Consider the following 26,047-nt stretch of genomic DNA (forward strand, 5'->3'; position numbering starts at 1 on the left):
TTTCTGTTTATAATTAGATCTCACATTTTCTATTCTAAGATGTTTGATAAATTTCTTGGGCTCTACTACTTGTAAATGAGATAAAAGAATCATATTGTTCCCCTACACCGGATGTTTGTTAAACAACATGAGTACCCATTCCTTCACTGCGGGCCAAGGTAATTCTGAAGTGACAGTTTCTCAGGGGCTTAAAAAGATCAAGCAAAAGTGTGGATTTGAGAAAGAGACTCATTCTGCGAATGTTTATTTAGTGACCATAAAGGTTCTGTCCTAGGGATACACAGGTGAGTAACAAATGTGAAGTGCTTATAGTTGGGACAAGAAGTCAAGTATCTTTTATAAACCATGCTGCCGTAAGAGCTTGGTGGGAGGGATGTTTACTTTCAGCTGCGGGCAGTGTTGTAGTGAGGAAGCCTTCACAGAGGAAATTGCTCAAATCTCGAAGATGCTGTGGCAGATGGATTATCTGGCCACCCTCGGGTAATGGTGAATACAGCCCAAGAAGACAATGCAATGGTGATGCTCAGGCAGTTCAGAGGAGCTGCTGTTCACTGCTAGCATTCCATGGAGGCTCTTCCTAGAAATGGGCTCCTGGCTGGGCGCGGTGACTCATGCTTGTAATCCTAGCACTTTGGGAGGCCAAGGTGGGCAGATCACGAGGTCAGGAGATGAAGACCATCCTGGCTAACACGGAGAAACCCTGTCTTTACTAAAAATAAAAAATAAAAAAAATTAGCAGGGTGTGCCTGTAGTCCCAGCTGTCTGGGAGGCTGAGGCAAGAGAATTGCTTGAACCTGGGAGGTGGAGGTTGCAGTGAGCCGAGATCATACCACTGCACTCCAGGCTGGGTGACAGAGCAAGATTCCATCTCAAAAGAAAAAAAAAAAAATGGAAATGGGCTCCTGTGCAGAAATGTCCCCAAGTATTGACAGCTCGGAATTTGCTTGGTTTTGATGTTGTAAATATTGATTGCTTTAAGAGAATTCTGTATTCAGTCAGCTTACTTTTAAAACCTTTCATTATGGAGAATATTAAACATATACAAAAGAAAACAGAAGAGTATAATAAGCATTCATCATGTACCCACTATGCAGTTTCAACAATTATCGTCTCATGACCAGTTTTATTTTCTCTATGCCCCGATTTCACTTCTTCCCCTTCCACGTTATTTGTTATTATTATTATCATTATTATTTGAAACAGGGCATTGCTCTGTCATGCTGGCTGGAGTGCAGTGGCATAATCCTGGCTCACTGCAACCTCAATCTCTCTTCCATGCTATTTTAAATCAACTCCAGCCATCAGACTATTTTCCTTATTAATATTCCAGTGTGTCAGGAAGGGGATCATCACACACGGGGTCCTATTATGGGAAAGCGGCGGGAAGGGATAGCATTAGGAGATATACCTAATGTAAATGACGAGTTAAGGGGTGCAGCACACCAACATGGCACACGTATACATATGTAACAAACCTGCACGTTGTGCACATATACCCTAGAACTTAAAGTATAATAATAAAAAATAAATAAATAAATAAATAAATAAATAAAAGCTCTTGGAAAAAAAAAATTCCAGTGTGTGTCTCTAACAGATACTTTTTAAATCACTCTTTTTGGTAATGTAGTTTATATTAAGACAATTTAAACTCCTTTATTGCTATTTTGATTATGTAAGTAACACATTATCACTATGGACAAATCAGAATATACAAATAAACAAAAAGAAGAATCTGATAGTAACCCATATTCCTATTACCTAGAGAGCATTGTTGTTTTTATTTTGTCACAAAACATTCTAGGCATTTTTAATTCATATATAATAGTTGTACGAATTTCTGGAATACATGTGATATTTTTATGCATGCATACAATGTCTAATGATCAAATCAGGGTAAATGGGATGCCCATCACCACAAACATTTATCATCTCTTTGTGTTGAGAGCACTCCAAATCTTCTCTTCCGGTCACTTCCTCCGTGTAGACCACCTCACTACAACACTGCCCCCAGCTGAACATTCCACATTTTGAAATATGCAATAAATTGTTGATAATTGTAGTCACCCTATTATGCTACTAAACACTGTAACTTATTCCTGTTATCTAAGTGTATTTTTGTAGCCATTAACTATTCTAGGTATTTTTCTTATGTATTATTTAAAATAAGCTTGTACTCTATACAGTACATTATATTTTCCCCTTGATATAATTACACACATCCCTATATCATATATGATGCTTGTGTACTATTTTATTATGTATATTTATCAGATTTATTCCCCTAGTCCCCTATTATTAGGCATTTTGTTTGTTCTCTAAATTTCCTAAATTTGATTTTTTCGTGATCACTGTCCTTAGCATTCTGTGTTCCTACAGGAGTCTACACATACAGAGCTTCACTGCTCCACTCATCCCGTGCTGACAGGCTTGGAAAGCACTGCTTGACTGTAATACAGGCTGAATTATTGCTATTATTTTTTGATACTTAGTACTTTAGAAAGTTACTTCTTGGTATTTAAGTTAAACCATTTATAATATGTTCTATTTTGACTTATTTTTTCAAAGGTCTTGCTAATAAATTAGTTTATCTTCAGATAGAGAAAAAACTGCAAGATAATTTTTTATAATTTATATTTGTGATGAACTGACCACAATAATATAGATGGAATGGGCTCATGATGTGGCATTTTCAATTTACTTGTAGTCTAATTCTTGAGAAAGCATTTTAAAATGAAAATTATCCATAAGTTAATATGAAGTCAACAATGTTCTTTCCTCATAGCCACGTTCAGAAAGAAATTGTTTTACTATTCTAGATTTGCACACTTTTAAAAATAACTTATTGAGGTATGATTACTGTACAATAAATTGAACCCTCTCAAAATGTAAATTGGGTGAATTTTGACATATGTATGTTTGACATATGCTCCAGCGAGACCATTGCCACTCTCAAGATTCAGGATCTTTTCATTACACACACATTTTCCTCTGTTTCTCTGATCTGTGCTTAGTTTTTTAATTAAAAAATTTCTTAATTCAAAGGAACGTTAGGGCTACAGAAAACCTGTAAGAATTATATTATTAAAAACTCTCATATAACCTTCCACCTTACTCATCCAACTATTGTTAATATTTTGTCATATTTGTTCACCTTCCTGCCCTCCATCCAACCATGCCTAAATAAGTCAACATGTATTTTTAAAGAACATAGACTGCGTCATTACCAAAATCAAAAAATTTCACATTGATGCAATATAAATATATGGTACACAGTTTGTATTCAAATTGTACTGACTTAACACTGTACTTTATAGCAACTTTTGTTCTCCCAAGCCAGGTTTCAATTCAGAATCTCACATGCATTCAATAGTTGTGTCTCTTTAATTGCCTTTAATTTGGAAGTTACTCTCTTGCTCTCCGTTCGTGGCATTAACATCTTTTTTAATTATACTTTAAGTACTAGGGTAGTGCACAACATGTAGGTTTGATACATAGGTATACATGTGCCATGTTGGTTTGCAGCACCCATCAACTCATCATTTATATTAGGTATTTCTCCTAATGCTATCCCTCTCCCAGCCCCCTACCCCCGACAGGCCCTGGTGTGTGACGTTCCCCGCCCTGTGTCCAAGTATTCTCGTTGTTCAATTCCCACCTATGAGTGAGAACATGCAGTGTTTGGTTTTCTATCCTTGTGATAGTTTACTGAGAATGATGGTTTCCAGTTTCATCCATGTCCCTGCAAAGGACATGAACTCATCCTTTTTTATGGCTGCATAGTATTCCATGGCATTGATGTTTTAAAAAGTAGGGACTTGTGTATTGTAGAATGTATTTCAATTTGTACTGGTCTGATTGTTACCTCATGATTTGCTATAATTAGGTAATTTTAGCAAGAACAGCAGATAAGTGATGTCTTGCACTTCTGAAGGCATCACCTCAGGATACAACTAATATCAGTTTATCCCATTATTGGTGATGTTGGCTTTGGTCACTTGGTAATGGCAGCTATCTGTCAGATTTCTCCACTGTAAAGGTCCTCTCTTTTCCCCTTTGTAATTAATAGGTAATATATGGATAATTACTTTGAAAAGTTACTAATATCTTTATCCTAATAAAATTTTTCCATTGGTAAATTGGTTAAGTGATGATTCTTGCTTGAGTCAATTATTTGTATCAGGATTGCAAAACAGTTTTCCAATTCTTCTATTTCTTATCCATTTATTGCCTGGCATCCTACCATATAGAAGTTTTCTTTCTTCCTCCTTTGGTTTGTTTCTTTCTTTGTTTATTGGTTTGTGTATTTTTATGGACTCTAGATTCCTTTTTACTGAATATGTCATCAATTCTTACCATTTTTCATTGCGATGCTCAAATTTTGCAGTTTGGCCAATAGATGTCCCATCAAACTGGTTCTTGTGTCATGTTGATAGATCTCTCTCCTTCTGAACACTTTGTTATTCTCTAGGATGAGATGCCCTTCCTGCCTAGTCCTGGTTTTTGACATTTCTCCAAGGATTTCTGATTCCTTTCAGTGGTAAATATTTAGAAACCAAGATCTCAGTGCTAGGTGAATTCTGTGTCTTAAACATTACCACAATATCATTATCAGACCAAACACATTAATAATAATTATCTAATGTCATTATATATCCAGCCACAGTACCAATATCCAATTGTCTCATAAATGTCATAAGTCTCAGTCTACACAGTGTGTTGATTTATATGTCTTTCAAGTCTTTTTTAACTTTTTAACTTTATAGCTTTATTCACTATTTCTCTTTTTGTGTTCTTGCCATTTATTTGTTGAAGAAAGCAAGTTGCTTTTTCTATACAGTTTTGCATAGCCTGGATTTTGCTGGTCAAATTCCTGTGACATAGTTTAACATATTATTTTGTCCTCTGTATTTGTATAAATTGGCAGTTGGATCTAGACCCTTTATCATATTTGGATTCCTCTTCCTCCTCCCCTTTCTCCTTGGGGCAAGACTACGTCATAGGTGGAGTTGCATTCTATCAGGAGACACATAATTCTGTTTCTTTCATTCTATGATGTCAGCAATGCTGATTATCAGTTAATTCACCTGCAGTTGCAGAATGGTAATATTCTATCATTTCTTCTTCAGCTATTAGCTGGAAAGTTGCATAAAGTGGAACTTTCTTCTTTTTCTTGGTTACCTAGTGATACAGTTTATTTAGCAAAGGCAAAATAAATCCTTGAATCTTTCCCTTGACCCATTTTCAAAATAATGAATGCAGTCCCTAGCATTCTCTGATAGTAAAAAACTATTTTCCTTTTTCATAGTACTCTGAATGCATGAATTTATGCACATTTTATATATTTTAATCCATTGCAGTTATTATCCTTACTGATGTTCAGATTGCCCCATTTGTGGTCAATGGGGGTCTATTGACACTGGCATGTAAGTCACCTGAAACAATCTTAGTCGGTTTTGCTATCTCCCTTGTTATCTAGGATGACAAGCTATACCAGGCTTATGTTTGTATTTCCTGCCCTGGATATCAAAGTAACATCTGGGAAATAGAGATGGTTATTGTTACTGGTTTGATCATTGTTTGTAGGCTTTTTTAGTGGATCTTCAAAAAAGATGGTTCTTCAAAAAAGATGGTTCTTCAAAAAATAAAATATCTCATGAATTCATTGCAATAATTCCAGTTAAGATTTAGTACTACTGATATTTTGCTTAACTTCTCAAACTTACATCTATATCTCCTTTCTCCCTGAAGAAAATTTTACTTCTCAAGGGCACAAGAGATGATAGCATTAGACGTCACATAATTGCTCATTTGCTTCATCTCACATTACATACAAAGCACTATTAGAATCACAATACCATCACCAATATGATTACTGGGAGCAGTTAGAAACATTTTTCCCCCTGCTCCTTGCAGAGCAGGGCTAACTCACAGGCAGTGGGCCCAGAGTCAGCCTGAAACATTTTTTACAATTACTTTTGTTGTTAGATTATATCCTCTTTAGAGATACACATTCAAATTTATGTGTTTTAAAATTTCTTGTAAGTTTCTCTCTATGCATTTATGTCATCAATAGATACAGAGTAGGTTTATTTACTTTGTTGTTTCCAATTTATAGAAATAGTTATTTTGTTTAAATTATATTTTAAAGTTATACAATATATTTGTGTCACTCCAAGGTCAAGTCTACAAATAAAATACATTCAAAGGAGTCTACCTTCTAGCTCTATTTCTCCTCTAAAAACCACTTATCCCTTTATAGTTAACCTCCGTTTTTGTTATTTGCTTACACACAAATGGAAAAAAAAAACGTCATCCAAAACCCTGGTTGGGATAGTGATGATAACAGTAATATTAGTGATAGTTGTAGTAATACCAGAGAAATATTAGAATGCTATCTTACATGTATGGTGTGTTACAATTTATACCTTTTATTCCACTCATTGTATCATTTGTATAATAACTCTATGGGACAAATGTTATTTTCATTTTACAAATACAATCATGTGTCATATAATAATGTTTCAGTCAGCAAAAGACCACAGTACAATGTCAGTCTCATAAGATTTTAATGAAGCTGAGAATTTCTATCACCCAGTGAAGTCACAGCTGTTGTAATGTCATACAACATAGCTGTTGTAACGTCACAACGCATTACTCACATGTTTGTGGTGACACTGGTGTAAACAAACTTACTGCACTGCCAGTCATATAAAAGTATAGCACATACAATTATGTACAGTACACGGTATTCAATAATGGTAATAAACAATTATGTTATTGGTTCATCTACTTACTATACTATATTTTTATCATTATTTTAGAGTGCGCCTCCTTCTACTTACATACTTTTTAAAACTTCACAGTAAAACAGACCCAGGTAGGTCCTGCCGGAGGTATTCTAGGAAGGGTTGTTATTGCCAGAGATGGCAACTCCATGCCTGCTGTTACTCCTGAAGACTCTCAAGCGGGACAAGATGTGGAGGTGGAAGACAGACACTGACAATCCTGACCCTGTGGAGGACTGGGCTAATATGTGTATTTGTACCTTAGCTTCTAACAAAAAAAAAATTAAAGAGTTAAACAAAAATAGAAAATAATAAGTAGAAAGAAGCTCATATAATAAGGACATAAAAATATTTCAATGTGGCTGTGTTTTAAACTGTTTTTATAAGAGTTAGTTAAAAAGTTAATAAAAGTTAAAAGGTTTATAAAGTTAAAAATTTACAGTAAGCTAAGGTTAACTTATTAGTGAAGAAAGAAAAAAATTTAAATAAATGTAATGTAGCCTAAGTGTGCAGTGTTTATAAAGTCTCCAGCAGTGTGCAGCAATGGCCTAGACCTTCATAGTCACTCACCATTCACTCACTGACTTGCCCAGTGCAATTTCCAGTCCTGCAAGCTCCATACATAGGAAGCACCCTATACAGATGTAGCAGTTTTTATCTTTTATGGCATATTTTTTACTATACCTTTTCTATGTTTAGATGTGTTTAGAGATACAAATACTTTCCACTGTGTTACAATTGCCTGCAGTACTCAGCACAGTAACATGCTATACGGGTTTGTAGGTTTGTAGGAGCAATAAGCGTACCATAGAGCTTCGGTATGTGGTAGGCTTTACCATCTAAGTTTGTGTAAGTACATCATAATATTTGCACAACAACAGACTTGTCTAATGCAGGGGTCGCCAGCCCCTGGGCCACAGGCAGGTATGGGTATAGATCTCTCTCCTTCTGAGCACTTTGTTATTCTCCAGGATGAGATGCCTTTCCTGCCTAGTCCTGGTTTCAGACATTTCTCCAAGGATTTCTGATTCCTTTCAGTGGTAAATATTTAGAAACCAAGATCTCAGTGCCTCCTGTGGCCTGTCAGGAACCAGGCCGTACACCAGGAGGGGAGCAGCAGGTGAGTGAGCATTACCACCCGAGCTCCGCCTCCTGTCAGAACAGGGGCGGCCTTAGATTATCATAGGAGTTCAACACCTACCCCTACTGCGGCTCCTTATGAGAACCTAACGCCTGATGATCTGAGATGGAACAGTTTCATCCCGAAACCACCCCCGCACCACCCGCCCCACCCCAACCACCCATCCATGGAAAAATTGTCTTCCATGAAATCGGTCCCTGGTGCCACAAAGGTTGGGGACCGCTGACCTAATGACACATTTCCCAGAACACATCCCTGTCATTGATACCTCTCGGGTTCCATTTTTATCTCTGTGGAAATGTGCAGGTTAAACAAGCTACTGTGACACTGTGGGCCACATGAGACTACACATGCCCCAAACTTCCATAACCGCAGAGGATTTCCTGGTGAGGCAGAAGCTGTGTATTATAGAACACAGTGCTGCCCAGTGAAGAAAAGGTATTCAGCTCAGACATAATCAAAAGTTTTTTTTTTCTGCTAAAATTATGAGGGGCACAACCCTTTTCTCTTCAAGCAGCAACTGGGCAGAGCTCATGGGCATCGGGCCCAGCACACAGGCATGGATGCATTGCTCTCAGGACACGGGGGCACGGAACCATTGTTCTCGGGAACCGCCATTGTTCTTGGGATCTACCATTGTGAAGTCGTTCCCACATAAAAACTAATTATTGCCACGGATTTTATTTTAAAATATTAGACAGAATCAAAGCTTCCTAAACAAAACACTTGAGCAAATCTATAAGCAAAACTTAGGACTATTTCTGCTAACTGAAACAAACCTCCCTGTTATGAAGGACTTGATCATTTTATTGCCCCAAGTGTGGCAGAGGACAGTCCAGGGAACACTAAAAGGATTATTACAGCATGAATTATTCTAGAGGTAGCAGCATCGGGACCAACTAACTTCTCTTAGCCACACTATTACCCATTTCTTGGTGATGAGGCAATCAGTAGTGAATGCCAGAACCTCTTTGTATTCAGAGTTACATTTCAGTTAACCATAGAGAAAAAGGAAATAGCTTTTGTATTTCTTTGACTTAGTTTGGTCAATCTTGATCAAATTATCTTTTGTCTTTATAAAGTCCTAAGTTTACAAGTCTTCTGGGTATAGACACAGATACATATTCAGACTGGTGGGCAGTCCAAATGTGAGAATTTTATTTAAAATCTTGGCCCTCAGCAGCACAACCACAGATTGCTATACACCTTAGAAAAAGTTAGACTAAGTCAAGAGTTATTTCTGTCTTACTGAACACCAAGCCTGACACATTCAGTTTCCTCTCCTTTTCTTTAAGCACCACTAAAGAAAAGGTTTCTTTTGATACGATTTATTATGGTACTTTTCAGATGGATAAGGAGTGACACAGGGTGGAGGAGCCACATCACACTTCCTTAAGTCAGTGTCTTCTCATCAAACTCTCATTGCATGGGAACATAAGTAGCAGGGCTTAGGCTATGAATATAAAGAAATGTCTTTTCAATAAATAATTCCTCCCACGTGTTAATACCTTCTCCTAAGTTGAAATAAACCTTTGTTTTATGTCTTATGATAGAAATAAAAGTCCTAACATCTTTAAAAACACAACATACTATTTTCCTTTTCATTCTGCTGAGCTAAAGAAATAAAATGAGTTGTGTGGGGCAGTCATAAGCTGGTTCTGATTTTAGGGCTGACAATATCTAAGACAGATGTCTGGAGTTAGACATCTTAACTTTCTCTGAGCCTCAGTTTTCTCATCTTCAATAGGAAATTGGGAATCTCAGTCCAATAATTTTTTTTTTTTTGCAAAAATCAAATGAGATTACACTCTAAAGTCAATCTGCAAAGTAAATTGCTATAGGAGAATAAGTATTATTATTATTAAGATCAATTCTATTAAGACCAAATATATAGCTTCTAGGTAGCAAAGAGTCCTTATGGTTTGGTGACTAAATGGCCATTTGACTAAAAGACTATCTTCCTCCTCTTTTCTTCCCCATTAGGGGAAGTTAATTTCTTTGGAGGCAACAATGCTCACTTGAAATCCTTTAAAGATTCTCCATTTCCTATGAATCGAGTATAAACGACTCATGTTGCCAAATGAAGACTTTCATAGTACTGTCCCAAACTCTTTTTCAGGACTTATATCTCATTATTTTCATTATACCTGACAAATAAGGTGAGCTCACCTGTCTCTGTTTTTGGACTCTACCTTAGATGTCCTTCTGTGAATTTTCTCAAGCTGCTTCCTTAAGCCAGGACACTTTCTCATCCATCCTTCCTTAATTATATTTTCTACCTTCTTAAGGCTCATTTTTGAAATAATATTCTTCATGAGGCTAATTCAATCATTGCCTTTGAGACATGAATTTTATTTCTTTTTCTATGTCCTTATTTTTCTTTTCCCATCTCACCAGTCTCTTCCTGCCCCCTGGTTCCTCCCTGTACCCAAATGCCAGCTTAGAGTCTCTAGTTTTTGATATTCAAATGAAAAGACTCCTGTCCCACACTACATGCAGTGAGGTTGATACATTCTACCTTATTTGCCGATTATGGCAGGAGGAAGGATGATGATTTATGCTATCTTTAGTTGCCTATGCTTCTGAATCTATTCCAGATAAATTCAGATAAGTTAGCATAGTTTGTGGTTTGCCTTAGCATAGTACACAAGATGTCCTGGCTTAGCTTCAGACTGCCCCAGACATGGAATATAGTTTCCTTTCTTTATTTTCCCATGCCCTCCACCCTCAGCACTCCTCAGGCATCACTCACATCAGGGATGTGTGGTGGAGCAGAGGACCAGAGATAAGGAAGGCACAGAGAGAAACAGAAAGCCCTTGAGAGCTACAGGAGGATCCCCTCAAATTCTGAATATTAACTTGCACATATGCTTGATGAAACTCCTAAGGCTGGACATGAGGTATTGATAGAGGCTTTGAAAGGTTATGTTTTAGTAGTGAGGCTAAATTAACGCCAGAGTAAATGCTGATCTGTACCCATTGTAACGAAGCTTAAAAGAAGGATTCAGAATAATCGAACCAATCTGCAAGTAATTTAACTGTGTGCTGTAACAAAGAACAGCACTCTTTACAGAAATACAGTTAAGTCCCAAAACCAACAAATACATACACCTGATACCCAATCAAAAATTTCCCAGCATGCAAAATAGAAACATGAAAATATAACCCATAATAAGGAGGAAAATCAATCAATAGAAAAAGACTCAGAAATGACATTGATAATGGGAATAGCAGAGAAGGAACTTGAAATAGCTATTATAAATATTCAAAAAGATATATAATAAAACATAAACATGATAAAAATACGAGATATTTTTAAAATATCTAAACAGAACTTTTAAGATGAAAAATATATCAAAAATGAAAAATGTGCTAGATGAGATTCAGAACCATTTAGACACTACAGGAAAAAAACAGTAAACTTAAAAACACAGCAATATAAACTATCCAAAATGAAGCACATACAGAAAAATAAAGACTGAAACAAGTGGACAACTCTTCTGTGAGTGTAGGATAATATAATGGTTTCTAAGATATGTAAATTGGAGTGACAAAAAAAGAAGAGAAAGATGAATGACACATAAAAAGATCTGAAGAAAGAACAGCTAAAGCTTTTCCCCTAAAATTTGGTTAAAGCTATAAGTTTACATATCCAAGCGTTTCAGTGAACCCTAGGCGGACTATTAAACACACACACACATACATACACACACACAAATCATAACCAAATTGGTGAAAAGCACATAAAAATTTAAAAATATTAGCAACCAGAGAATACGGAGACATTATACAGAGAGGAGCAAGGATAAAAATTACAGCAGATTTCTCGTTGGAGATGATGTAAGCCAGAAGGCAGTGGAGTGGGATGGAGAAGTCAATGTCCATTTCTACACACAGAAATGAAACCCTATGAATCAATGAAAGCCGAAAGAATGCATCACCAACAGAACCTGACTACGTACAAGTCCTTAAGGGAAAAATCACACCTTCAGTCTGGATTATTTCTCCCTTTCTATGATTGCGTAGTTTCCTCCATCAGACCCTGAAATCCATGTTTTACGTTGGTGGTTCCATGTTACTTCTCCCATCAGGTACGACATATGTTGCAGACCTGGGCCCTTATTCTGAGGTCAGATTGGTTAATTTCCAGGATGTAAACCTGTATCTCAGTGTTCCTGCCTTCTAGTCCTGCAGATACACAGAACCCTCTGGAGGCTGCGCTCAGAGCCATCTTGTTTTACCCTATCCCATAGGCAGGTGATCCCTGCTTTAGGCAGTGTGCATGGGGTCCACACATAGTCCTCTTTTAGACCTATTCTCTATAGAAACAGACTTTCAGCTATGATGGCTGCTTCCAGATTCAGAGCCCAGCACCCCTGGATCTTGTGCCTCCTTTCCTACCTCCCATCCCATCCAACTTTTCTCTTCTTGGATCCCCTTCTAGGCGAGTGGCACAAAAATGCACCTGGCCACATCAGATTGAAACCTGAGACTCCGCTTGACTCTTCCAATTCCACTCAGTCACTAACGGTTTTCAAATTTCTCTTGAATCTGTCAATTTCTCTCTTTTTTCTTACCAGCCACCTTAGCTAATTCCCTACCATTTTTTAGCTGGAGCTCAACAGTGCCTCCTGGTCCTCCCACATGCACTCAACTCATTGTCCAGTGATGCCATAGTGATCTCCTGGGCTCGAATCTGATGCCATAACTCCTCTGAGTAATGTCTCTTCATTCTCTTTAAAGTAAAGTTGAAGCCTCCTAAGCGTCTCAAGATCTTTAGTCAGTTCTTTTTTTATCGCTGCAGTCTCATCTCTCATAATTTGCTGCCTCCAACTTTTATTGTGACCATTAAATGATGAAAATTTCTGAATGTTCCATGTTCTCTTTTGCTTCCAGGATTTGCAGAAATTGTTCTGTCTTCTTGAAGTGCTATCCTTCTTCAACTATTGAATGTGTCATCACCTCCCCAGTAAAGCCCTTCCTGATCTCCTTAGCCTTGATTAAGCGCTCCTACTCTGTTCTTCAGCCTGTGCCGCACTGATTCAGGTGGTGCTAATTGCACTATATTTACTTCTGCTTCCACAAATAAAACTATGAACAACTTGAGGGCAGGAGCTTTCCATCACCTAGCATGGTATCTGATACATTGTTGGTGCTCACAGAAATTTGTTGAATAAATAATCACCATTAAGTATTAATTTAAAGTCATTATTAATTCTGGTAACCCCACTACACCTGTCACAGTGCCTGGCACATATTGATCACTCAGCACATTCAGTAACATTAAGGAGTCACTGATCACTTACTATGTATCTCACATATTATAATGCCCTATTGTAAATGTGATCTCATTTAAACTTACCAGCCCATTCCTCCCTAAATAAAGCATGTTTTATTATCTTCAACTAAAAGGTAAAGAAACTAAGGCTAAGAAATATTAAATTACTTTTTCAGGGTCAAATCAACATCAGAAATGGTGTTCAAGCCCAGCTTCTCTTTTCAGTTGAGGAAAGTACCTAAGTCCAACAAAACCATCCAAGCTGAGCTTTATCAGGTTTATTTAAGGGGAAATAACTTAGTGTCTTTGCTATATATTTCCCCCATAAAAAGTAGTAGAAAAGGAAGAAGCAAAATAATCTAACACTATGAAAATGGAACATTTATTTCCAGTACATATCTATGATGTCTATCAAAATGGAATGTAATTCTTAGAAGAGCCAAATTACAATTCTTGTACGATTAAGTCTTTATCTGTAAGCATTTGATAGATCCTAAGAATCAACCAGGAAAATTGATGTAACAGTACAATGTCTTTCTTCAGTGCATTGAACTGGAAAAAAAGTACTAATGAATGCTGATCACGATTTTGATTTCTAATTAGTATACAGAACGTTAATGTTTTCACAGTCAAGAGACACATTAGTATGTATAGGTGGCTTAAGTGGCTATCTAGCTGGTGTTGCTAGGATTGGCTAAAAAAGAAAACTCTTAATAAGTATTTCTCACATAAAACATTATCTGAATGTCTATTCAGAGGGATTCCAGTTAGCCATTCTTTTCAGTAGAGACTTTATGTGAAAAATCCTAATACGACACTCCCAGGAGACTGTGTGATGGAGAGAAAAGCATTCTGACTTTTGAGGTCTGTTCTCCCTCTCTGCTAATTACTTGTTCTGTGAACTGGGCAGGTGACTCTTGAAACACAACCAGCAAAGTTCTTTTCTTGTCTGTGAAATGAGGAGTAGGACCACAGGACCCCTAGTCTCGTCAGCATTACCACTGCTGTGGATCTGGGGGTGATCTTATCACTGCAGTAGGCTGACCTCTCTGGTTCCTCCCTTCCTGGATTTTGATACTCTACCTCACTGACCTCACTGTCAACAGTGCTGTGTGGCCCACTGACTGAGCAGTAGTTAGCTGGTAGAACCGTGGAATTTATAGGAATCAGGGAAATAGTAATTATTTCTATTTATCTATCTCCACCCCTTTTTGGTATTCAACATGGATTTCTGAAGTTTTTGTCAGCTAAGAAGCATTTCTGGTCTTCACTGAGCCACAATTTCACCACCTTTAAAGTGGAGGTAAATAATATGTACTTCTTAGTCTCCACCACAGGCTTGTTTTGCCTTACCCTAAATTACTAGTGAGGTTTTAATGGGGAGTGCATTTGTGACAGTGCTTGACGGAATGCATGGTGCACTGAAGGCAGTGCAGGAAGTCAGTTTCTCAATTCTACCTTTGCTTTCTTAGAGTAGCCTAAAGATCAAGTAAACCGACATCCTCACCCTGATACCAAACTTGGCCCATACAAATGTGTAATGCCTGACTTTTGATGGTTCCTCTGCCTAGAGAAATAAACCAATTGTATTTTCCTAACTCAACCACCTCTCAACAAACATCTTTCTGCAAAACATGATTTCTCTCCTGTGTGTGGGAGTGGGACAGCATCTAATTAGATTTAGGTTCCCTTAATGAGAAGCTGCCCATATGTACTCTCAGCCTTGAATTGCCTGCCCTGATCTGGAGATAGCTACTTGGCCAAGGCTCCAACTCGTGCTTCCTGCCGCCAAGAAATCTTAAATAGCTAAGGCTAGAGGGTCTAACGACAATGTCAGTAGCGGTATCTTACTTCATATGGTAGCTAATTATAACATTCATTCAGAAAAAACATAAAGAGACTTGTTGTCATAGTGATGGCTAATTCTCCAAGTCGGATGCATAGCTCCAATTGGAGAATCTGCCAGCACAGATACACACATCAATTTGTTGTGTATGCTGCAGGAATAATTGAGATTGTACTTCAAAGAAAAAAAATTGGCATGGACAGGGTTTTCTGCATTCATGCTGTATTGCATTCTCTTGAGTACAACAATGGATTTCTATTTTTCTTTTCCAAAATACTAGTTTTCAGGGACTTGGTTATACTCCAGGAACCAGTGGTGATACTGGCTCCTGATAGCCAGGAAGCTTTGAAAGCCCCGAGGCCAGTAACTGGGATGTTCAGGTAACCAAGCCTAGAAGCCAATAAGATTTTGTCACTTGTGCAATTAGAACAGATCCACGTCGGGCACGGTGGCTCATACCTGTAATCTCAGCACTTTGGAATGCCAAGGCCGGCAGATCGCCTGAGATCAGGACTTAGAGACCAGCCTGGCCAACATGATGAAACCCTGTCTCTACTAAAAGAACAAAAATTAGCCAGGTGTAGTGGCTCATGCCTGTAGTTCCAGCTACTCAGGAGTCTGAGGCAGGAGAATCGCTTGAACACGGGAGGCAGAGGTTGCAGTGAGCCAAGATCATGCCACTGCACTCCAGCCTGGACGACAGAGTGAGACTCCATCTCAAATAAAATAAAATAAAATAAAATAAAATAAAATAAAATAAAATAAAATGAATACATCCAGCTAGAGCCCCTGATTCAAGTGGTTGAATTTAAAAGCTTTAGAGAAAAAAGAGATATTGGTGTCCTCACCCTTCTGATTCTCTTCTCATCTCCATTGCCAGTCCCAGGTTTCCAGCAGACACGCAGCTTATTGTCCAATCTTCGTTATTGGGTTAGAGCAGCTCTGCAGAAATTCTGTCCTGTTTTTATGCTGGAGGAACTAGAGAAAATTAAAAGAAAGAGGGAGTTAACAGGTATCAAACAACACGTGTGAGCTAAGTACTATCCTAGACACTATTATATCTGGTTTCTTATTTTCCACACCAAATACAAGAGGGAATTCGTTGTTTTTCCAGGATTTATGTGTTCAGTAAGGGGAAAAGATCAGAATCTTCCCATAAACACTTTTTAAATTTATTTTTAATTTCCATAAAGGTTATTGGGGAACAGATGGTGTTTGGTTACATGAGTAAGTTCTTTAGTGGTGATTTGCGAGATTTTGGTTCACTCATCACTCGAGCAGTATACACGGAGCCCTATTTGTAGTCTTCTTCCCATAAATTCTTAAACCATCTTTTCCCCATGGTCCTCAAGCCCAAAACTGGCCCTGGGTAGTAATGTCACCGCCTCTTCTTCCTTATCTCTACTCTGTCACCTTAAGACTCTTAAAAGCAAACGTATTTCCCAAATAGGAGGCAGCACCAATTTGGGAAGAGAGCAGGGATAGGGGATGCATAGTGGGGAGAAGTTATCAGAATAGAGAAACAACTACTGGACCATATTGCGAGATGGACTGTCAGACGGTCTGCCTACACAACCTTCTATCTGTAAGGTGAAAGAGAAAAATACTAGACTGCAAGTCTGGTAATAAGAGTTTTATTTTTAGTTCTTATATTACAATTTCCTCCTCTTGTATTAGAGTGGTGGGACGAGGTCAGTAACTCTCCTATGGGCAGGTGGATAAAGGCATCACATATGAAAATAATAGGGAATTGGGGTAAGATGGTACACTTATATATTCTTGTTAAACTCCCCCACAAAATAGATATAGCAAAGATGAATAAAACTAAAATCCCACAGAAATAATATACAACCTATTTCCATGAACCCCAGAATATAAGCAGAGTATATATATCACGACAAGAACTGTGTTGTATTAAAGGCTATGTGGGAGAATGTGAAGGGAATATAAAGAACTTCCAATGGTGCTGAAAGCCCAAAGACCCCCCCAGATTGCCAATAACCACTCACTGGAAAGTTTGACTGGTCATTTGTAGACAGTGGTTGAAACTGAGAGAATGCTTTGCAGACTCAAATTTATGGGTCAATACGAAGAGCTCATGAAAACTTAGATAATACCAGCGTGATCTGTAACCTGTAAACCATTGAAACTAACTAACCAAATATTCTTGTAGGAAGGAACTCAGAACTGAGGATAGACCACTGAGAATAGAATCCAAATTGCGCCAAACAGGTACAATGGGAGCAAAGAAATGCAACAATCTAAGTAAAATAGAAGGAGGGGAGGGGAAACTCACCACATTGTAAAAAAATGTGAAGCAACTTCCCCACCAAAACATCCCATTTTCCAAAAACAAAAGAAGAGGGTGCTGTAGAGCTTGGAAGCTGGACAAACTTCCCTGACCATATAGTACTATGATTCCCCATTCAGTAGTCACTAGCCACATGGGGCTATATTAATTCTAATTAAACTAAAAGAAATTAGCTTAAGGTTTTATTAATTAAATTTCATTAAAATTTAATTAAATTAATATTTTAGTTTTTCGGCTGCACTAGCCACGTTTCAATTTCTTACCAGCCTATGGTTAGAGGCTACTGTATTAAGTGGTGCAGAACCTTTCCATCATTGCAGGGTGTTTTACTGGACAGTGCTAGTCATCTAACAAGTAACATGAGCAACAGAAAATGAGCACAGTCAAATCCTACACAAAGTCATAAGATAAAAGAAAATATGGTGCAAAATCATGTGCCCATAAAACAGGGATTGGCAAACTCTTTCTGTAAAGAGAGTGAGTATATTTAGGCTTTATGGGCCTAGAATAGACAGAAAATATTTTAGGTATGTAGAAAAAGTTTTTGGCTTTATGTGTCATGTGGACTCTGACACAACTACTCAGTTCTGCCAATGTAGAGTGAAATTCGCCATAGACAATAAGTAAATGAATAAACATGGCTGTGTTCCAATAACTTTGTTTACAAGAACAGGTGATGAGCTGGATTTGGCCTGCTGGCTGTCTTTTGCCAACCTCTGCTACAGACCACGAAGTTATATCAAAAAGACAGATCCACAAAACAAATGAAAATGGTAACTAAGGCCAGGTGCAGTGGCTCGCTCCTGTAATCCCAGCACTTTGGGAGTCTCAGATAGAAGGATCACTTGAGCCCAAGAGTTCAAGACCAGTCTGGGTAACGTGGCAAGACCTCGTTTCTACAAAGAACTTAAAAATTAACCAGGCATGGTGGTGCATGCCTGTAGTACCAGCTACTCAGATGGCTGAGGTAGGGAGATTGACTGAGCCCAGGGGGTCAAGTCTGCAGTGAGCTGTGATTGTGCCATTGCACTCCTGCTTGGGCAATAAACAACAGAGCAAGACAAAAAAAAAAAAAAAAAAAAAGAAAACAAAACAAACAGAAAACAATAACTTAATAATCAAAATCAGCTAAAAGAATAAAAGAGTGAGTCAAGTCTGTAAATTTAATCTGTTAATATAGTGGGCATGGAGAAATGTCAGGAGAACTGATAATCTTAGGCTATAAAACATCCTTAATAAATTTCAAAGAAGAGAAAAAATAGAAACAGTATTCTCTGACCATAATACATTAAAAGTGAAAATTTAATTTAAAGGAAAGATCCTTCTACTGATACATTTTTAATGTTATTAAATAATTCCTGGTTCCAAGAAAAGATAAAAAAGCAAACTATAGGTTTTCTGGAAAAATAACTAATGTGACCACAATACAAATCAGAATCTATGAAATATGGCTAAAGCAGTTACCAGAGGAAGTCTAATAGTATTAAATATCCATATGAATAAAAATTAAAGAATAAAATAAATAAGCTAAATACTCAAGAATTTCGAAAAAGAATAAGACAGGAAGCCAGAGGAAAGAATTAATATAGATCAAAGTAGAAATCAATGAAACGTAAAATAGAAAACCAGCAGAAGTAATAAATAAAGGTAAAATTTGGCCCTTTGAAAAAAAACCACAACAAAATGTTCAAACCACTAGTTAACTCTAACCCAATTTTTTACAAAAAGGGGAGTATAAATATATAAACTTAGAAATGATAAGATAAATAATCAGCCAGAAAAATATTACAAATTTATGAAACTAATCATGACTTATAAAAATGCACCCCAGTAAAAATAGAAAGACTAGAAAGACCAAATACCACAAGAGAATTAAAGTATTTAAAGAACATAAAAGGCCCGGCACGGTAGCTCAGGCCTGTAATCCCAGCACTTTGGGAGGCCGAGGCAGGCGGATCATGAGGTCAAGAGATTGAGACCATCCTGGCCAACATGGTGAAACACCGTCTCTACTAAAAATGTAAAAATTAGCTGGGCATGGTGGCACACGCCTGTAGTCTCAGCTACTCAGGAGGCTGAGGCAAGAGAATCGCTTGAACCGGGGAGGCAGAGGTTGCAGTGAGCCAAGGTCGCATCACAGGTCACTGCACTCCAGCCTGGCGACAGAGCAAGACTCCATCTAAAAAAAGAAAAATAACACAAAAGCACCAAGACCAGGTGTCAAAAGACTATGTTCCATTTCTGTCAAAAGACTATGTTCTCCTTGAAAGGCATGTTTGCTTCCATTGTATACCCCTCGAAGTTTCTAGGAAGATCTTTTATACAAAAGACCTCTGTGCATTCACATTCTACGTGTATTTACTTGAGCACTTATTAAGTGCATTCTGTGAAATTGATGCTGGCTGGGGGTGGTTACAAGCAGGAGTGGAGGTAGCGGTTGAGGTCTGTGGTGACATGGTAAAAAAAAAAAAAAAAAAAGAAAGCTTCATCAACCAAGACAGCAGATGCCTGCAGCCTGCAACAAACAGGAACATCATCACAGGGCAACTGTGGGCTGGGCAGATCTAGCTTTGAATTCTGATTCTTTCCATTTATAGCTTTATGACCTTGGGCAAGTTATTTAATTTCTCCAAGTGTTACTCTGCTTACCTCTATGATGAGAATAATAAAAGTACTGACCTTACGTAGTTGGTGTGAAGATGAAATGAAAATAAAGTTTATAAAGTGCTGGGCTATGCAGTGCCATGAAGTACCCACTCAGTGGATGTTGCCTGCTGTCATCATGACAGGTGTGAGAGTGATACTAATGTGCTGTCTTGAATCGTGTTTCAAGGTTCACAAATGGGAAAAGCAAATTGAAATATGCATTTACTTTCAAAATCCAATCCCTTTAAGCCAGAAGAAATATTGCAATCTGAAACCTTCTCTCCTTGCCCCCAATCTTCCCAATTCAAGACATGTTCCTCAGGGAACACTGGGTAAAAATGATGAGTTGAAAATGTACACATTGCTTGCCTCCATTCCCGAACCCTACTAAAACAATAGTAAAGATACATATTTTTAAAGGATAAAATTTGTAACAGTAGAGAAACTGAGACGAGGCAAATTTACAAGAAATAAAATTTTGAAAGGTAAAATGCAAATGAATGAATGCTAACTAATTTAGCTGTACAGGAAAAGCTGAATCTTAAACTAGCACTGGTGAATGTTAAAAAAAAAAAACCCCAATTTACATGCAGAACCCCTCAAAATCTTACTAATTTGCACTAAGCAGCTTAGGAATTGTGAGTGAACAGGCTAGCTTAAAAAGTCTGCTTTTGACAATTGTATCATCTATACCTTGCAGCCAGGTGAACACTCACCTGGTAGAAGACTAGAAATGTGGTCTCTGAACAGGATGAAATGGACGTTCCCTAAACTAGAGGGCACCAGGCACAGTTGAGAGTGGGCTACCATCCTGAAAATAAGGACAATAAGAAAATATAAGTGCTCCAAACATTGAGGTCTCAGCTGACACTGCCAACACAGTTAACAAAAATGCCAATGCAAGACCAGAGGATACTTCTCCAGAAATACAATCAGTCTAAGGGGAAAGATTTACAGATACTGATAAAAAATGGCCCAAACTCACCATTAGAGCCCACAGTCAACATGTCCCACCCCATGAATCCAGAGATTCCAGTAAACTTCTCCTGTGACCTAGTCTAGTTAGGTTTTGTGGTTCCCCAAGGATCTCTATTTGTAACTTGAAATACAGAGACCAAAACAAACACAAGGCACATTAGAGAAAAAAGAAAACATACAGGGAGAAGACAACTGAAAAACAATATATCTTTGGAGAGTTAAGAGGTGATATGGCATCCATGAGAAAAGAAGAAGATGCAATTAAAAAGCATACTCAGAGACAAGTAAAAGAACACTTGGAAATTGAAAATGTAACAGCAGATATATGAAAATTCAATAGAAGAAACACAAGTTAAGGTTGAAGACATATATGATCAAATAGAAAAAAAATGGCAAGCAACAGCCCTCAAGGTCTAAGGTCTGAATAACAGGGCTTCCAGCAGAAGGGAAGAGAAGAAATGGATGGGAGAAAATCACCAACCAAATAAGTCAGGAAAAGGTCCTCTAACTAAATGACACTAGTTTCCAGATTGAGAGGGCCTGGCACAATGGATAAAATAGCTATGATGGGGGAAAGAGAGAGGAAGACGGAGAAGGTAAGGCAGGGCCCCAACAGAGAGAGAGAGAAAGAGGAAAAAGATGGAGAAGTGGGGAGAAGGGAGAGGAAAGAAGGAGAGGAAAGAGAGGGAAAAAACCCAATAACTTACAAAGACTCATGAATTTGAATGGTTTCAGACTTCTTTCAACAGACATGTTAGAAGCTAGATTATGGAAGGGAGCCTTCAACATTCTGAATGAAATGATTCCTAATGTGGAATGTCATAACCAACAAAATCATCGGTCAGGTGTGAGAATTAAATAAATACAACTTTAGAGATGAATGTTCTCAAAATTTTACCTGCCTTATATTCTTTTCTGGAGAGCTTTGCTCTGCCAAAGGATGTACTTCCTTTAAAGAAGGAAGAAAACCAATAAAGAGGAAGAGATGGATACGGAAAACTGGGAATCGAAGAGAGATGAAGGGAATCCTAATGATGACTTGAAATAGAAATTAAAAGAAAATAAAAAATGTGTAAGCAAAAATTCAGTTGTATGTAAGAAAACCCAATTCCCCCCTAAGAAGAGAAAGAGCTGGAGTCCTTTAAAATTAGCTGCCTGTTTTTCTGTGGCTAGTGAGCCTTATCTCTCCCTTTCCCAAGCATTGTGAAGACTCTGTTTCTCTAGCTGTGCAGCTGCAAGGTCACCAGACAGATAATCTCAAGTCATAAAACATGTTGTTCGTTAAAAAGTAAGAAATGATGTAATCATGTCTCAATTAAATAACTGTCTTTGTTTCTCGCTTCTGTAATGTGCTTCCCCCTGCAAAGATCTCCCCCTGCCCCACAACATGCTTAAAAGGTAGCTTGACTCTTGGTTCAGGGCTCAGTCCTTTGGATGTTAATCCGACTGGGTCAGTGCATCTAAATAATTAAATGATTTCTCCTCAACCCCTCGGTCTCTCTGATTCCTTGATTATCCCACCACAGACTGACCAGGCAGATCCAATGATGCAGCTATGTATCCAGCAAAAAGGTTAAAATCAGCACTCTGGAAAACAACAGAAGGCCCCCAAAAAATTCTTCAGAAAGTTATCATTAATAGAATTAATAATACTTTTAAACATTTTGAGAGAAAACCTGAACGGTTTGCAGACCTTCGGATGAATTAGGTTACCTACATTGAAAAAAATAAGCAAATTTTAAAAATATAAGACAATCATTAGCTCTAAAAAATAATAAAAAGTTATTCAGAAAAAAGAATCAGTTGAAAGTACACATTTCACAAACAGTGTCTGTGCAGTAAAAAATCATAAAGAGGATTTAAACCCCTAGCTAGCCTAACTCAATTTTTTACAAAAGAGGAAGTATAAATGTATAAACTTAGAAATGACAAGCTAATCAACAAGCCAGAAAAAAAAAATCTTATGAAACTAACTTATGAACTCTATGTAGACACATTTAAATCTAGCCCAGGTTGGGACATAATTGTCACGAGAAGATTTGGACAGTATGAAAGGATGTGCACATGTGATAATGGAAGAGGGAGAAAACTGAAAAAACATTAAGTACCTCTATCCGGAACCAAATACCACAATGTAGTAGCTAAAATAGGTGAAAGTGGTGTGTTGGAGAGGTGCACATGAAAGAAAAGGGCAGAAGGGCACTACTGCTTTCTGAAATAAATCTTGAGGACTCATCAACCATCAGTGTAAACGTATAATTCTTATTAAAACAAGTACACAAACAAAAACGGAAATCTCAATTAGGGCATGAGCTCTCTGCTTGTGAACTTCACTTCTGATTGTGAAGGGTTTCTAAGCAAGCCTAACACACGGTATGTTTTCCCCACCAATCTTTTTTCTTTTTTTCTTTTTTTTTCTTTTTCCATACTGAGTCTCGCTCTGTCACCCAGGCTGGAGTGCAGTGGCACGATCTTGGCTCACTGCAAGCTTCGCCTCCCGGGTATACGCCATTCTCCTGCCTCGGCCTCCCAAGTAGCTGTGATTACAGGCGTCTGCCACCACGCCCGGCTAATTTTTTGTATTTTTAGTAGAGACAGGATTTCACCATGTTAAATAGGATGGTCTCGATCTCCTGACCTCATGATCCACCCGCCTCAGCCTCCCAAAGTGTCAGGATTACAGGCGTGAGCCACCGTGCCTGGCCCCCATCAATCGTCTTTTAAGTGAAAGAATGTGAGGGAAGATGTGTTTGTGAATGTGGTACACTTACATAACCGTATGACAGTGACTGGTGTTTGAAAACAACCAGTTTTTATATGTGCAAACGCCACACAATGTTTTCTACGCAGTTATCCCTTATTGCTACACTCAGATTCCTAGGCAGTTGCCCTGCGGGTGGAGTGGGGAAAGGAAAAGACTCTAACAGAGGGAAGTGGCCAGGAGAAGCATCTAGACAACCCACCAGATAGCAGTTAACAAGGTGGTAACTACCAGTGGTCAGAATAATATAAACAACAGCAGTGACAACTATTCATGGGACTGTAGACATCTAGTTTACAAAAGACTCACATCCTTTAAAAAAAAAAAAAAAAAGTCCTAATTGAGACGAGCATCTTTGTGTCTGTAAGACAGCTAAAGCGTGGGTAATCTGGGTCAGCAATTCCATGTGGGCTCCCAGCCGACAGCCAGGATCATCTGCCAGCTGTGTGAGTGAACTGTCTTGGATGCCCACCCCATTTGGCTAGGTGATACCAAACCCAGCTTCTCTCTGACTATAACGCCAAAGAACCTCAAGTGAGAATCCCCAGGCTGAGCCTATCAGTGCAGAGAACCATGAGAAGTAATAAAAAAATTTATGTTTTAAGCTACTAAGTTTTGGAATGGCTTCATGCAGCAATAAATACACAGAATAAGGATGATCTACACTAGTCCCCTCATTTTAACAACAGGACAATCAAATCCAGAACAGAGGGTGGCCTTCCCAGGGTCTCAGATCTGGTAGCAGGGTAGAGGTTGACTCTGGAACAGATTCAGACCTTCCTGGCTTTAGGCCATGGGTTCATTGTCCAAGGCCATTTAATCTATACTAAATACTGCTATATTTTTTCCTCTTCCCCTTCCTTCTTCTCCTCATCCTTTCTCTTCTCTTCTTCCTTCTTCCTCTTATAGCTATTTTGATATGTCAAACTTAGAGAAAAGTTTCAGCAATAATGTAAGAAACTCCTATACACTCCACCCAGATTCACCAATTGTTGGCATTTTGTTTCCTTTGCCAATGTTCTTTTAAAGAGAACATTTTTCCATAGGAAGGCTGCCCACAAAATGAATTCCCGCTGAGTGGTTAGTCACCAATCAGATCATCCCAGCAGGAATGAGAGCAAGAATGGGCACCCGGGAATGTGAGGCACGTAGGAGGGAAAGCTGTGGAGAAAAGAGAAATGTTAATCAGGAAGAAAGGGCATCAAAGGGAGACCAGAATCACTATAGACAAATTTGTCTGCAAGACATAGTCTCCAGGAGTTTCCTGAACTAGCCTGCCTTTCTGAGTACACCACGAACCTGAAGTCTGCAGGCACACTCTTGAATCCTACCACTAGCTGCATGGCCTTGGGCGAGTTTCCTTCCTATCCGGGAGCCCCTGTTTTTACCTCTCTTGATAGGCCATATTAAATAAATCAACGTTATGTGGAAAGGCTTTATGAATGGTGCTGAATAAAGGAATTTTAATCATTTGCATCTAATAGAATCACTTCACTTGGGGAAGTGTTTGGTTGGTTGGTTGGTTGGTTGGGTTTTTGAGACGAGGCCATACTCTGTCGCCCAGGCTGGAGTGCAGTGGCATGATCTCAGCTCACTAGAGACTCAACTTCCTGGGCTCAAGCAATCCTCCCACCTCAGCCTCCCAAGTAGCTAGGACTACAGGCACACCAGCACGCCCGGCTAATTTTCGTACCTTTTGTAGAGATGGGATTTTGTCATGTTGCCCGGGTTCCACTGGGGAGCTTGTGAAAACTTTTGGTTCTGTATCTCCATCTCTGGAAATTCTTATTTAAATGGCATGGGGTGGAGTCCAGGTACTACTGTTGGTTTGTTTAAGTTCCTGAATAGTTTTTAATGTTCTGCCAAGTTTGAGAAATGGCTGAGATAGTCAATATGACTGTCATCCAGTAACTGCCTGGACTCCCAGAACTCTTGCGGACTGGGCTAGATGTCCTCTGCCCTTTGCCCACTTGTGTTGCCACCCTCATCACAAAAGTGAAACATGATAGTTAGGATAGGCTTCCCATTTCATTTCTGCATTCTCTGATAATTTGCATCAGAAGGATTGCTTCCTGGAAGTGCCTTGCAGATTGTCAGTCTCTCTGTAACTAGTCAGAGTTTAATCCTTTGCAGAGGTTTTTTGTTTCCGCCAGAGTTTAACAGCTGTCACTCTTCCCCTCTAGCAGTTTACAAACCTAATTGCTACTGTACAGATCTATGTAATTTGGGATTGACAGGAACTGACTCACATGCAAATACCTCTGTAAAGAAATGTGGGAGGGATTTTATATTTCTTGGTGG

General features: G+C 38.4%; 2 long non-coding RNA genes across 4 annotated transcripts in view; one reads left to right on the forward strand and one right to left on the reverse strand.

Moving 5' to 3' along the window:
* LOC144338987 (uncharacterized) overlaps window positions 1-25,538 on the reverse strand; it is a 179,042-nt gene extending 153,504 nt beyond the window's left edge. The window contains exons 1-2 of the long non-coding RNA XR_013413508.1: window positions 25,440-25,538; window positions 15,899-16,028 (exon numbers count right to left, since the gene is read on the reverse strand). This is a non-coding gene — a long non-coding RNA (uncharacterized LOC144338987). The remainder of the gene's footprint in view (window positions 1-15,898; window positions 16,029-25,439) is intronic.
* The window catches only part of LOC144338984 (uncharacterized), a 202,365-nt gene that overhangs the window by 86,285 nt on the left and 90,033 nt on the right, over window positions 1-26,047 (forward strand). The gene's annotated exons all lie outside the window — the stretch shown is intronic.

Source organism: Macaca mulatta, chromosome 2 (assembly GCF_049350105.2).
Source record: "Macaca mulatta isolate MMU2019108-1 chromosome 2, T2T-MMU8v2.0, whole genome shotgun sequence".
Taxonomy (NCBI): Eukaryota; Metazoa; Chordata; class Mammalia; order Primates; family Cercopithecidae; genus Macaca; species Macaca mulatta.